Source organism: Chiloscyllium plagiosum, chromosome 11 (assembly GCF_004010195.1).
Source record: "Chiloscyllium plagiosum isolate BGI_BamShark_2017 chromosome 11, ASM401019v2, whole genome shotgun sequence".
Lineage (NCBI taxonomy): Eukaryota > Metazoa > Chordata > Chondrichthyes > Orectolobiformes > Hemiscylliidae > Chiloscyllium > Chiloscyllium plagiosum.
The window spans coordinates 32018044-32031551 of NC_057720.1; the positions used below are offsets into that span (position 1 = coordinate 32018044).

A 13508-nucleotide genomic window follows, 5' to 3' on the forward strand; every position below is an offset into this window, starting at 1 on the left:
CTTATCTCTTCCGACTCAATACACAGTCTCCCACAACTGTCCTTGATCGTGACCTACCCTCGTTCTCGTCATTCTCATGTTTCTCACATACGCATAAAATGCCTTGGGGTTATCCTTGATCCTATCCGCCAAAGATTTTTCATGCCCTCTCTTAGCTCTAATAGAATCTCTCAAATGCAGTTGTCTGTGGAGTTTCTGTTTCTTTTTATTCGTTCATGGGATGTGGATGTTGCTGACTGGGCCATCCTTTGTAACCTTGGAACAGAACGGTTTGTTAGGCCATTTCAGAAGACAGTTAAGAGTCAACCACAGTGTTGTGGATCTGGAGTCACATGTAGACAAGACCAAGTAAGTGAACCACATGGGATTTTATGACAAACGACAAGGGTTGTGTGGTTACAATTAGGCTAGCTTTTAATTCCAGATTTTGCAAAACACTTCAAATTTCACCATCTGCCATGAGGAGATTTGAACCTATGCTCCTCAGAATGTTTGGCATTATGGATTATTTTTCTATTGAAAATATGAGTACACCATAACTGTTTAAAGCTGAATTAAAATTTAAAAACCGATAACATTCTGTGAGGGTGCGCATTTTGAACTGAAGCATCACAGTAATGTTCTTAAAATCTTTACTTAACACCAGTAAAAGGCTACTATTTGATTTTTGTAAACAACATTCATCACTTCCTGTGAGAATCATTATACTGGCTCAGACTCTGCAGTCACTAAGCACTGAGACAGTAATTATTATTGCTCAGCCTGTTTGGGTTGTGACCTATAAATCATCTTCTTTGCACAATTTTCAAAAACAAAACTCTAGAATTTGGAGGGCCAGTTGTGGCTCCTTGACAAATGGTTCTTGGCAGGCATAGGCAAAACCATTGTAACTGAAGAGATTCCTTTCAGAATTGGGTTGTACCGTGAAGGAGCAGCACCCTGGGCTTTCACTTTTGAGAGAATAGCTTCAGTCTAGTCCACTTCTGGCTTAATAGACCTGCCAAGAAGAATTTGGACATTCTCACCTCAGTTCTTTGTGAACATAACTTGTCAATTTGTTGCCAGCCTCATTTGAGAAGTCATTGCATATGGCCTTTAATCAATAATAACAGACTTTGCAGTTTGTGAACCAAAACCTGTGCCTTCTGCAAAACAGTGACAAGATCCTGGAGAAAAATGCTTGAAACACAAGAAGTCCTGGCAAGCAAAAAAGATCATCTCAACAAACCTTGTGAATTGGTGCTATTGAACTGTGGTTCCCAGTTTTGTTTCTCCATCCATCCATCCATTTTTTGTTTGTCTGTCTGCCTGTATATGTGTGTAGCATGATTTTAGTGGAAAGTTAGAATTTTTATCTTGTAGAGTTATATATCAACAGTTCATAGTTGTTAACCTTTTGTTGGTTCTAGTTGTAATAAAAAGCTGTTCTTGTTATCTACAGAAATCTGGTCCCTAATTTCTGTTAACCTAGGTCTATTTAAAAGGTAAAATTAGTAACTTTGCATACTTAGGAACTTTCTGCGGCAACTTTGGGAATAATGGGGCTCAATTTCCAGTACGATATTCCAGTGAGATATGAGCCTACAAAAGCGCTTGTGTAGAAAGTGTCGATTTCCATACTGGTATAGTGTGAGTACCTTTCTGAGATTGAAGTTAAACCAAAAATTAAAGGAGCTTATGGACTCAGATTACTTCCGAAAATGAGATGTTAGGAATGGAACTGAATACTGTACAATCAACCATGAGCATCTCCACTTCTGACCCTATGATGGAGAAAAGGTCATTGAAAATAGTTGGTCCTCATACACTGCTCTGAGGAACTGCTGCAGTAAGACCTTGAGGATGAGATTGTTGGTCCCTAACAACTACATCAATTTTTCTTTGTCTGAAGCATAATTCTAGCCTGTGGCACATTTTTGCCCAGATTCCCATTGATTTCAATCCTAGCAAGTCAATAAAGCTCTGATATTCATGGACTTTCTTTCTAAAGTCCCATAGTTATAGATTGCATGCTTTTCTAAAAGAATGTCTTGAATGATATCTGCTACACACCTGCATGATACCAATGGGAGCTTCCAGCAAATGTTGTGAAGAAGGTCTCAAGGTCTGGAGATCATCCTGTGGCTCCAGAAATAAATAGTCAACTTCCTCTTATCTCAGACTGTCATCAGCGATCTTGCAGATGCACAGATACAGATCTTGTTGCAAGTCCCATCTCCAGGCTTCCTCTTGGGTTCCAATTGAACAGACCAAGTGAAAACCAGAGTCAGTGGCCAGTTACACTTCCTTCATCCTAATTTAAGTTTGGATGCTTAATCAACGTCTACTTCGGGCACAGCCCCAATTCCACCAGAAATAAAAACAAATGCTCGAAATATTCAATATATTAGGCAGCTTTGGTGGAGAGAAACAGTTAGCATTTCAAGTTGATGATCTGACTAATTAGTGAGTATATACTGAGTATTTTTGTCCTAGCTTTCCCCGTCGTAAAAATATATCACAGATGTGCTTGAACTTTGAAGAATGTCCATGTTCTGTTAGAGATTTTCTTCACAATTTATGCTTCCAATTTATCTGGGATGCCCTTTTCCATATCTGATTTAAACTTTGTGATGTTATGATCACTGTTCCCTTAATATTCCGCAGCTGATACTTGATTCATTTGACCCATTTCATTCCCCAGAAACAGATCCAGCAGCAGTGGCTCCTTCCCATGTACATAGAAACATACTGTTGTAGAAAACTCCACTGAATGTTTGTTAAAATAAAACTCACCCCCACTGCCCTTGTTTAGCTTTAAACTGTTAAAACACCTGACTATATTGGGATAATTAAATGCTCCCATTATAATTTCCAGTTGGACACTTATAGAATACACTCAGTAGTAAAATTGGCCCTTTATTTTTCTTAGTTTTAATCATATAGACTTAAGTTTATTTCTATCCTTGATCCTTTGAGAACATTTTTTTTCCCCAGCACTGTATATTCTCCTTAATCTTTACTGTTGCTCCTCTTTTCATTTTTTCTTTCCTGAATGTTTAATACTCAGTTCTGTCTGTTTTTGAGCTGGGTTTCCGATCTTGCCATATCAATGGAGAAATTCTGTTTCTCTTCCCAGGAGCTGCCAGATTTGCATGCTGAGTATTTCTGCGTTGTCTGTTTTTATCCTCCATTTCTATTGCCTATCTAATCTTCCACCTACCCCCACTCCTGCACAGGCCCAGAGAAATGTTGTGCATGAAATTCTTAGCCTTGGGAATGCATCCCTGCAATGCCTGCTGCTGCCCTGTCTCCAAACTCCAGAGGAGCAAATTACTGCAGATGCTGAAATCTGCACTGAAAACAAAAAAAATGCTGGAGGTCACAACGGGTCAGGCATAATTCATGCAGAGAGAGCAAGCTAACATTTCAAATCTAGGTGATTCTTCATCTGAGGGGTGATTTTATAGAAGTTTATAAAATCATGAGGGACATGGATAGGGTGAATAGATAAGGTCATTTTTCTGAGGGTAGGGGAGTCCAAAACTAGATGGTTTGGTTTAAGGTGAGAAGGTATAGATATAAAAGGAACCTAAAGTGCAAGACTTGAACCTGAAAGTAAGGAGATTATGCTCGATTTATACAGGTCATTGGTAAGATCATATCCTAAATACAGCATGTAGTTTTAATCTCATTTAAGGAAGGATGTAAATGTGTTAAAAGCAGGGCAGACTAAGTTTACTAGGTTAATACCTAGAACAAGTATAGGGTCTTATGAAGAAAAATTATTTTCAGTAGAGGTTAGAAAAGTGAGGGTTATTTAAGTTCATAACATCCTGAAATGTCTTGACAAGGTGATGTCGAAAGAATATTCCTCCTGTGAGTGAGTCCAGACCTAAGGGACACAGTTTCAAATTTAGAGATAGCTCTTTTCTTTTTTCCCAGGGTAGGGGAGTCCAAAATGAGAGGGCATAGTTTTAAGGTGAGAGGGGAAAGATTTAAAAGGGATCTATGGAGTAACATTTTCATGCAGAGTGTGGTGCATGTATGGAATGAGCTGCCAGAGGATGTGATGGAGGCTGATACAATTGCAATATTTAAAAGACATCTGGATGGGTATACAATAGGAAGACTTCAGGGTGATATGGCCAAATGCTGGCAAATGGGATTAGATTACTTTAGAATTTCTGGTTGGCATGGACGAGCTGGACCAACAGATCTGTTTCTGAGCTGTACAACTCTATGATTCTATATTGGCAATATTGGCCATAAATGTTTTGGATATGTTTGGATCAAGACAAGAAAATAACCCAGCCTGTTAAATTTTCAAGTATTCACGTTGATTCTTGTTGCTTTAGTCAAACTATATGAAAATATTTGTACATATATCATTTCACATTTCGATATGTGAACTTATTTTGTAAGTAGGTAGGAAGTGTGGTCAGGAGATCTAAGCATTTTGTTGTACTAACCTCACTGCTGCCTTTCTTGTTGGGGAGATGTAAGTGAGGTTAGTTTAATGCTAGCTGTGAATCCACATGGTAAATTTTTCTCAGTATGGTGCACCACTTATGCCTTTTCTTAATTGTGAAAGGTGCTAGATAAATGCAAGTTCATTTTGTTTGTAGATAATGCTGTTACCTGGATGGAGAAGGTACAAAACAGACTCATAATCCATCCAAATGTATTTCAAAATTACTTATCAACTTGACTTTCTTAACTTCCTTCTCTAACACAGCAACTGAAGATCCATGGCCATGTATCTGAAGACTGAAATGATAAGGGCGACTCTATTTGCATGTCAGCGGGGTCATTGTTAGAAATATTGTTGTTTAGAATTTATGATTCAGAGGCAGAAACAAAGCTGTCAAATTTTGCAGATGACAGTATATTTAGTGGGGGGGGGGGGGGGGGGGAAGCTAGAAAGAATATGGAAAATGGATAGATTGGAAAAATGGACTGATGAACAGTAAATGGCATTTAGAGTGAAAAATCATGAGATTAAAGAAGGGAAGAGGTACAAAAAACTCTTTGGAATGTGAGACTTGAGCCAAGATATGGATAGCAGAATCTAAGATGAACACAAGTTTGTGGAGTTTGGAGGATGGGAGGGTGAACAGGAAAAGATCAGAATAGTGGAGTCTGGTGATAACAAAGACAGGGATGAAGATTTCAGCAGCAGGTAGTGATGTTATGGAGGTGGAAGTAGGCAGCCATTGGGCTAGCAGGATATCCTAGCTATGGAGGGAATACAATAAAGGGTTTACCATAGTGATACACAGAAACAGAATTTGCAGGAAAAGCTCAGCAGCTCTGAGGAAAGGTCACCAGACCTGAAACCTGAAATTTGATTTCCCTTCACAGGTGCTACCAGACCTGCTGAGTTTTTCCAGCAAGTTCTGTTTTTGTTTCTGATTTACAGCATCTGCAGTTCTTTTAGTTTTTATTTATAATAGTGATTCCTGGGATGGCAGAACTGATGTAGAATGGTGAGCTTGCAGAATTCTCTGCCACAGAAGGTGGTTGAGGCTGAAACATTGAATGTTTTCAAAAAAGAGTTAAACATAGTTCTTTGGTCTAAAGGAATCAAAGGGTATGGGGAGAAAGCAGGAGAAGGATACCGGGTTGGTTAAACAGCTACGCTCCTATTTTCTATGTTTCTATAATTGGAGAGAACATAGGGTCAGAGCTCTGTTTGCAGGTCAAAGAAGATGCCAAGCTCGCGTCAACCTGCTTCACCCTGAGATGACAACAGAAAGGAAGTAAGTTAGAACCCATGATAAGGAAATGGAATTCCTGATGGGTGACTGAGGTGATCATTTTCACCTTAATTAGAAGAAATTGTTACTTGTCCAAGAGTATTGGTGAGATCAACAAACCATTTAAGTTTCACCACTACAAAATGAGAATTGTAAGCTCCTCATTGTGTAACTCACGACTAGGTGTTTACAAGTTTGGACACAACTCCATTGTAACTAAGCCTTCAGGAATTGAACATTTTTATGCCTTTATCATGAGGTACAAGATAAAGCAGATGTTCCTTACCTGATGTACAGTTATCCTGAGATTTTTGAATTCCCAAAGGGACATGAGTCTTTCTCAACTCCTCCACATTCTTGTAGTTATGAACAAAATCCATCAAGTATATTTGTCACGTTGACCGATGACTGGAACAAAAAGGAACACATTTGCTGTAGTTTTTAATAAGCTCCCAGGAGGAGCTGATTGTCACTGGTGAAATATTTTTTAAATAAAACTGCACTTGTGTTGGCGTAAATGATAGAAATGTTAGTGTGTTTGTATGAGTCACGGCAATGTGACGTTAACTAAGGAACTAATATTCTTCAAGGCAAGAATTCTGTTTTAGGAACATTACCTTGATTGCTGCATGAAATAATTGGACCATGTGTGAGTTTTCAGGAATTATGTTGTACTAATCATATCTCACTACCCGGGATGATGATAATATGACGCATCAATTGCAGTTTCTGCAGTGTAATCAAGTTGGCAAGCTTGTGCACTCCCTAATAGATTTCAGATGCTCTAATTGCATTTTATAACAAAATATGTATGATTTATGGGATTGCAACTGTATTTGTATTAGTTAATCAATTATTGATTACTGTTAAGTAAACATGAGTGATAATACCATAATCCTCTGTGCAGACACCCTCATACATTAACTAAATGGAATGCCATAATATCAGTCCACCAAGGGAGAAGGAACGCTTAAATTCTATACATTAAGGGGGAAGAGTTTCACTGTCATATGTATTTTCATAGAAGGCTTTTATCATTAACGACAGATATTCTAAAGAGAGTATTCTGTTTTTAAATGTTTGTAGGCTGCCTCTGACCATCGGTGTTATAGCATAGAGCAGATTCATCTAGTACGTCGACTGCTTGCTATATGTGGCCAGTTCAGGATCCAGACATGGCAAATTTCATTTTATTGTCCGTAAGTAAACCAAGAGTAATTGTTGCTCCTGTTACACTTGGGATCACCATCCTTATACTTCCAAAGCGCATGTATAAATACTGGGGTGGACAAAGTTATAATTACACAATGCCATGTTATAGTCCAACAGGTTTATTTGGAAGGTTTCCTGATGAAGGGCTTTTGCCCGAAATGTCAATTTCGCTGCTCGTTGGATGCTGCTTGAACTGCTGTGCTCTTCCAGCACCACTGCTCCAGAATCTAGTTACCAGCATGTGCAGTCATTGTTTTTACCAGGTTTATTTGGAAGTACTAGCTTTCGAAGTGCTGCTTCTTCATTGACAACCACCTGATGAAGAAGCAGTGCTTAGAAAGCTAGCGCTTCCAAATAAACCTTTTGGACTATAATCTGTTGTGCGATTTTTAACTTTGTCCCCCCCAGTCCAACACCGCCTCCTCCAAAACATAACCTTTTGTGCATTTACTGTATAATGATAAGAAAGAAAGAGTTCACAAATATTGTTTGGTTTTACAAGTGTCTTATTTTCTTGGTTATTAATGTGCAGCAGATGTATGTTGAATAAAAATAAATATGCTAAAATTGTCTACCTTTAGTGACATTCATGGCTTGTTAATGATTTCTATTGTTTTTAGTAAGTTAGGTTGGGTTGGGTTGGCTTAGCTCAATTTGATGGACAGCTGAACAATATCACAAAGTTGTGAGCTCACTACCAAGACAAAGCATCCATCCCACATCAATCTTGTCAAGACCAATCAAGACCATATACACTTCAACCAAATCAACCCTCACTCTTGTAAACTCTAGTGAAACAATCCCAGCCCGTTCAGCCTATCCTCATAAGACAACTTGTCTTATGAATGATGCTACAATATTGGTTCAATTTCCACACTTGCTGAATTTGCTATGAAGCATTCTCCCCCTCAACCTTTCCCTTCGCCTGAGACATGGTAACCGTCTCTAGTGAGAGAACAGTGCTGTAGTTCTGGTAACACAGAGTGATGTTAGCTTTTACTCTTCAGTTAATGCAGCATGGCCACAGCATGAAGAATGCAAGCTTTTACATACTCCATCATTACAGCAATCCTGAATTCACATGAACAAGGAACAAGAGTAGGCTATTCAGCTGCTCAAATCTGCTCCACAATTTAACAAGATTATGGCTGATTTTATTGTAACCATATTTCTGTATTCCTGCCTACCCACTGATAAATTTTCACCCACTTGCTTACCAAGAATCTATCTACTTCTTTCTTAAAAATATTCAAAGACCCTACTTCCACTGCCTCTTCAGGAAGAGTGCCCCAAAGGCTCATAACACTCTGAGAATTTTTTCTGCATCTATCTTATTTTTAAACTCCCCGAATTTTACATTCTACTACAAGTGGAAATATTCTGTCCGTTTCTACCTTGTCAAGACCCCTCAGGATTATATATGTTTCAATTAAGTTGCCTCTTATTCTTCAAATTCCAGTGGATACAAGCCTACATTTTCCAAACTTTTCTCTAAATACAATTTGTCCATTCCAGATATTAGTCCATTATTCCTTCTTTGACCTTCTTCCTATGTATTTATATCCATCCTTAAATAAGGTGACCAGTATGGTACATGGTACTCCAGATATGGCATCACCAATGCTCTGCTTTAACATCTTTAACAATAGCTTCTAATATTTCCCTATGACAAACAATGGTCTGTAGTTTTCTGCTTTCTATCCTTTTGAACAAAATAGTTACATTTGCTCTCTTACAATCTGAAGGAATCTTCCCAGAATCTAGGGAACTTCTGAAAATGAAACTGATGTATCAATTATCTCAGGAGGCAATTTAAAAACTGTAGGATAAGTCAATCTTAACCTGGGCAATTATCAGTCTGCAGCTCCAAACATTTGCTCATGAACACTTTCTTGGTAAATTGTAATTTTCTTTAGCCCTCCCTCCCTCCCTGTTATTTCTTGTTACAGATGTTCCTTATATCTCCTAGAGTTAAGAGCAAAACACCAGTTCAATTCATCTGCCATCTCCTTATTTCCCATTATTCATCAGTATCTATAGGACAACCATTCAATTGTGTCGACTCTTTTCCTTTTGAAATATCTGTAAAACTTGCACTACTTGTTTTTATATTTCTAACTAGCTTTCTCTTATACACTAATTTTCCCTCCTTATTTCGCTCATTCTTTCCTTTTTGTAATATTCTGTGCAATCCTCTGACCTTCTAACTGTCTTTGCACAATTACACATTCTGTTTCTTTAAGTCTGGTATAATTTTCAACTATTTTACTTAACCACAGATGGTGGACCTTCACTTGATGTTTTTCTTTCTTGTTGAAATGTATTTATTCCATGTCATCTGAAACATCCCCTTAAATGCCATTGCATTTCTATTCATCTAAACATTAACCTAATATGCTTAATCACTTTGACCAGTTCTGCTTTCATACCTGCTTTAGGTCCTTCATTAGGAGAGGAATTGAACATGGAATAATTCAATGTGCTTCAGTTATACAGGACATAGGTGGCATCATTTCCAAATATTACGTACAGTTTTGTCTTCTTATTTAAGGAAGGATGTAAATGTTTTGGAGGTGGTTCAGAGGAGATTTTTCAGATTGTTACTTGGCAAAACAAGTTGTCTTATGAGGATAGGCTGAATGGGCTGGGATTGTTTCACTAGAGTTTACAAGAGTGAGGGTTGATTTGGTTGAAGTGTATATGATCTTGACTGGTCTTGACAAGATTGATGTGGGATGGATGTTTTGTCTTGGCAGTGAGCTCACAACTTTGTGATATTGTTCTAAGATTAGAATTTGCCCTTTTAAGATTGAGATTATAAGATCTTTTCTCTCTCATGAGGTTGTGTAACTTTGAAACCCTCTGCTTCAGAAAGCAATGGAAGCAGAGTTATCAAATACTTTAAAGGCAGTGGTGGATAGATTCTTGTTCCACAAGGGAATCAGAGGGTTCTGGGGGTAGATGGCAATGTGGAATTTGAAACTCACACAGACCAGCAGGATTTTATTACATGGCAGAGCAGGCTTGAAGGACCAAAGAGTTTACTTCTGCTTATATTTCATATGGCCTTAACCGAGATGAGGTGTTCATAGAATATTTGCAGGATGTTTTTTTAAATCAGAACATTCTGGAGCCAACCAAAGGTCAGGCCAAACTGGTACTGCATTGTGCAATAAAATAGGATTAATTAATGACCTAATTGTGAAGGCACCATAGGTCTCAATAACCATAATATGATTAAATTTTACATTTGGCTTGAGGGAGAGGAGATTGGGACCAAGATCATATTTTTAAAACATAAAACAGTGGAGAAATGGTAAAGGCGAGAAGTCAATTGTGGGAGTGAATACAGCCACCTAACAATAACCTCATATATGATGGAGCATTAAAGGAAGAAATTTATCAGAAAGGCATAGCAATAATCATGAGATTTTAATCTATACATTGTAGTCTAGAAAAATCAGATTAGTAAAGGTAGAATTCATGAAAGTGAAAATTCATTTAACAAATATATTAGATGTCTTTGATGGCTATATGCATGCTATGTATAGAAGTGAGCCTATAAAAAAAAACTGTACCTAGATTTCCAGAAAGCTAACGTGCCACATAAAAGGCTATTCTGGGAAATAAAGATTCTTCATGTCTGAGGTAACATATTAGCATGGATAGAAGATTGTTAGGCTGGCAGAAAATAGAGAATGCATAAATGAATCCTTGCCTGATTGGCAGGATGTGACAAGTGGAAAGTGGTCCATGATTAATCTTTTATATATCATTTATATCAATCACTTAGATAAGGGGAGTGAAGCCATGGTGACTACATTTGAAGACAACATAAAGATAGGGCAGGAAAGTATGTTGTGAAAATACACAAGGAACTTACAGTTGGAATTTGACCCAAGCTCCCAAATTTGACCTCTTGCCTCACAAATTAGTTTAAGACCTTTTCTACTTCCATAGTTATGTGGGTCACAGAACGCCAGCCCCTGCATGGTTCAGGTATAGACCATCCCAACAGTACAGATCCCACTTTCTCCAGTACTTGCGCCACTGCTATTGAACTGGAACCCACTTTTCCCACACCAGTCCTCCAGCCACACATTCATCTTTCAGCAGTACATGGGATAAAGCAACACTATTATTCCTGGTGACTTTGGTTAGCATTTTCCTTTCCATAAGCTGCTTCTGATACATAATGGAAGGAAGATTTGCCAATCAATAAATTAAGTCTCCAGGTTTGACTTTTGACATATCTAATTGCACAACGGTGCGGTAGAATCACACAGTATAAAATTGTATAAAACTAGCTAAAACAATTTGGTTACATTAATGTTGCTTTAAAGTCTCACCCACTTAACTTTGCTCTTTTGTTTAGTTGGTGAAAGTTAACTGCTGAAAGTCTTGTGACATTAATGTTGAGCAATCTTAGCTAAAAGTGGATGACGCTCAGCAGAGTGAAGTCTTCGTCATTGAGCACAGTTCCTGCTGGACTCTGTGTTCTATTTGCTGGAGTTTTGGCCTTGTAGTGGTTAACCACACATTGCAAGAATAAAAGCTTGATAGCAACAATTAATCAAATGCAATCAAACTTCCTGTTTATTGTCTAGCATGTTGAGGTGAGATCTCATGGCCTATTTAGAAATAACAGTGTGAGAAGCTGCTTTTAACTCTGTCCACACAGTGCCTTCACTTGTTTGTATAAGGTGATGAGTCTGGGTGACATCATTAGAAAATGGGGCTCAGGGGAAATGCCTAAAACCAATAAGGTTTGCATCAGTAGAGGTAGCAAAGTTATAATTCCAGCTATATGAACATTCAACTGACAAGATAAGTCTGCAGTTCTGTGGTCCTGGAGAAGAGCAGTGGTTGTGGCTTGGGAAATCAGGTCTTAAAAATGAGTCCTCCCTCCACACCCTGACTCCTGGAGTCACACAGTTCCTCATGAAATTAAGGAATATCAGTGTTGAGTAATACAACACTTTTGCAGAACCTGCGAGAATCAGGAGCATTTAATTCCCATGTAGAATATACTTGATGCAGAATAAAATTCTCTGCCCAGCAATAAGGTGAGAATTCTCCTGCTGGCTGTGTGTCGTGACATAAATATGTGCATGAGATTTTTCGTTATTCAACACTTCTTGTGCTAGTAACAATAGCTTGCAATATAAATCACGAGTAGCCTCTCAGTCACCAAAATATCACAAGCTGAAAAAAATTATATTTCCTGAATGCTGCTGCCACACCCACGTTTCTTCATCTGGGAACAGCAGCACCCTGGAAATGTAATTTTTTCAGCTAATGATATTTGTTCCTTTATAAATAAACATTGCTGACATGATCATTGCAGTGGTTGAGGTACTGTGCCAAACTATATGGGAGAGAAATAATTGTAAGGAACATTAACCAAAGTTCATAAAACGGGTACAGTCCAGGCCACTTTGGGTTTGCATTGCCAGATACCTTTTGGTGACTGAGGGGCTCCTCGTGAGTTATGCTGTAAGCTATTGTTACTAGTGCAGACTACAAGTATAGAGTCAGTCAATTCTGATCCCATAGTCACAAACTGTCTGTGGTTTCCAATTCTTTCTTGCACAATAGAAGAAGATCCAATGACAAGAAAGGGAAAGATTAAACTTTTCATGATACCCAGGGTCATTTACATGTTTTTCATAAAGAACATACTTCAGTTTTAATTTTCTTATCTCAGATCTCTGTTTTAAACTACTTAAAGAGAATGGGTTCACCGCACTGTCACAAGCGAACGTACTTATTAGTAACGCATTTAGGCTATTTGGCCCATAAGCCTGCTCCACCATTCACTTGGTCAAGGATCAAGTGAATGGATCAAGTCTGTGTTCTGAATTCCATTTTCCCACCTATCTCCAATGTTCTTTGATTCCCTTGCATCCTAGAATCTACCTACCTTTACCTTAAAGATATACAGTGAACTTGCTCCACTACATTCTGAAGCAGTAAGTTTTAACATCACACAAGCCTCTGAGAGAAAAATATTGTCCTCATCTCAGTCCTAAAAGGATGATGTCTCGATTTAAAACTGTTGCCCTTAGTTCTGGACTCACTCACAGGAGGAAATATCCTTTCTACATCACCATGTCAAAATCCTTGCAGGATTTTGTGAACTCAAATTACTCCTCACTCTCCTAACCTCTGGTGAGAACAAGATTTCTTCATAATACCTCATTCTAGATATTAGCTGGAAATGTGTTGCTGGAAAAGCGCAGCAGGTCAGGCAGCATCCAGGGAACAGGAGAATCGACGTTTCGGGCATAAGCCCTTCTTCAGGAATGAGGAAAGTTTGTCCAGCAGGCTAAGATAAAAGGTAGGGAGGAGGGACTTGGGGGAGGGGCGTCGGAAATGTGATAGGTGGAAAGAGGTCAAGGTGAGGGTGATAGACTCCCTACCTATTATCTTAGCCTGCTAGACAAACTTTCCTCATTCCTGAAGAAGGGCTTATGACCGAAACGTCGATTCTCCTGTTCCCTGGATGCTGCCTGACCTGCTGCGCTTTTCCAGCAACACATTTTCAGCTCTGATCTC

The 13508-nt window shown here is 38.5% G+C and overlaps 1 protein-coding gene and 1 long non-coding RNA gene across 4 annotated transcripts in view; one reads left to right on the forward strand and one right to left on the reverse strand.

Moving 5' to 3' along the window:
* Nucleotides 1-6221, reverse strand: part of LOC122554278 — a 49032-nt gene extending 42811 nt beyond the window's left edge. For all 3 annotated transcript variants that reach the window (XR_006312957.1, XR_006312958.1, XR_006312956.1), the window contains exon 1: nt 6025-6221. This is a non-coding gene — a long non-coding RNA (uncharacterized LOC122554278). The remainder of the gene's footprint in view (nt 1-6024) is intronic.
* The window catches only part of LOC122554277, a 254601-nt gene that overhangs the window by 51580 nt on the left and 189513 nt on the right, over nt 1-13508 (forward strand). The window lies entirely within an intron of this gene.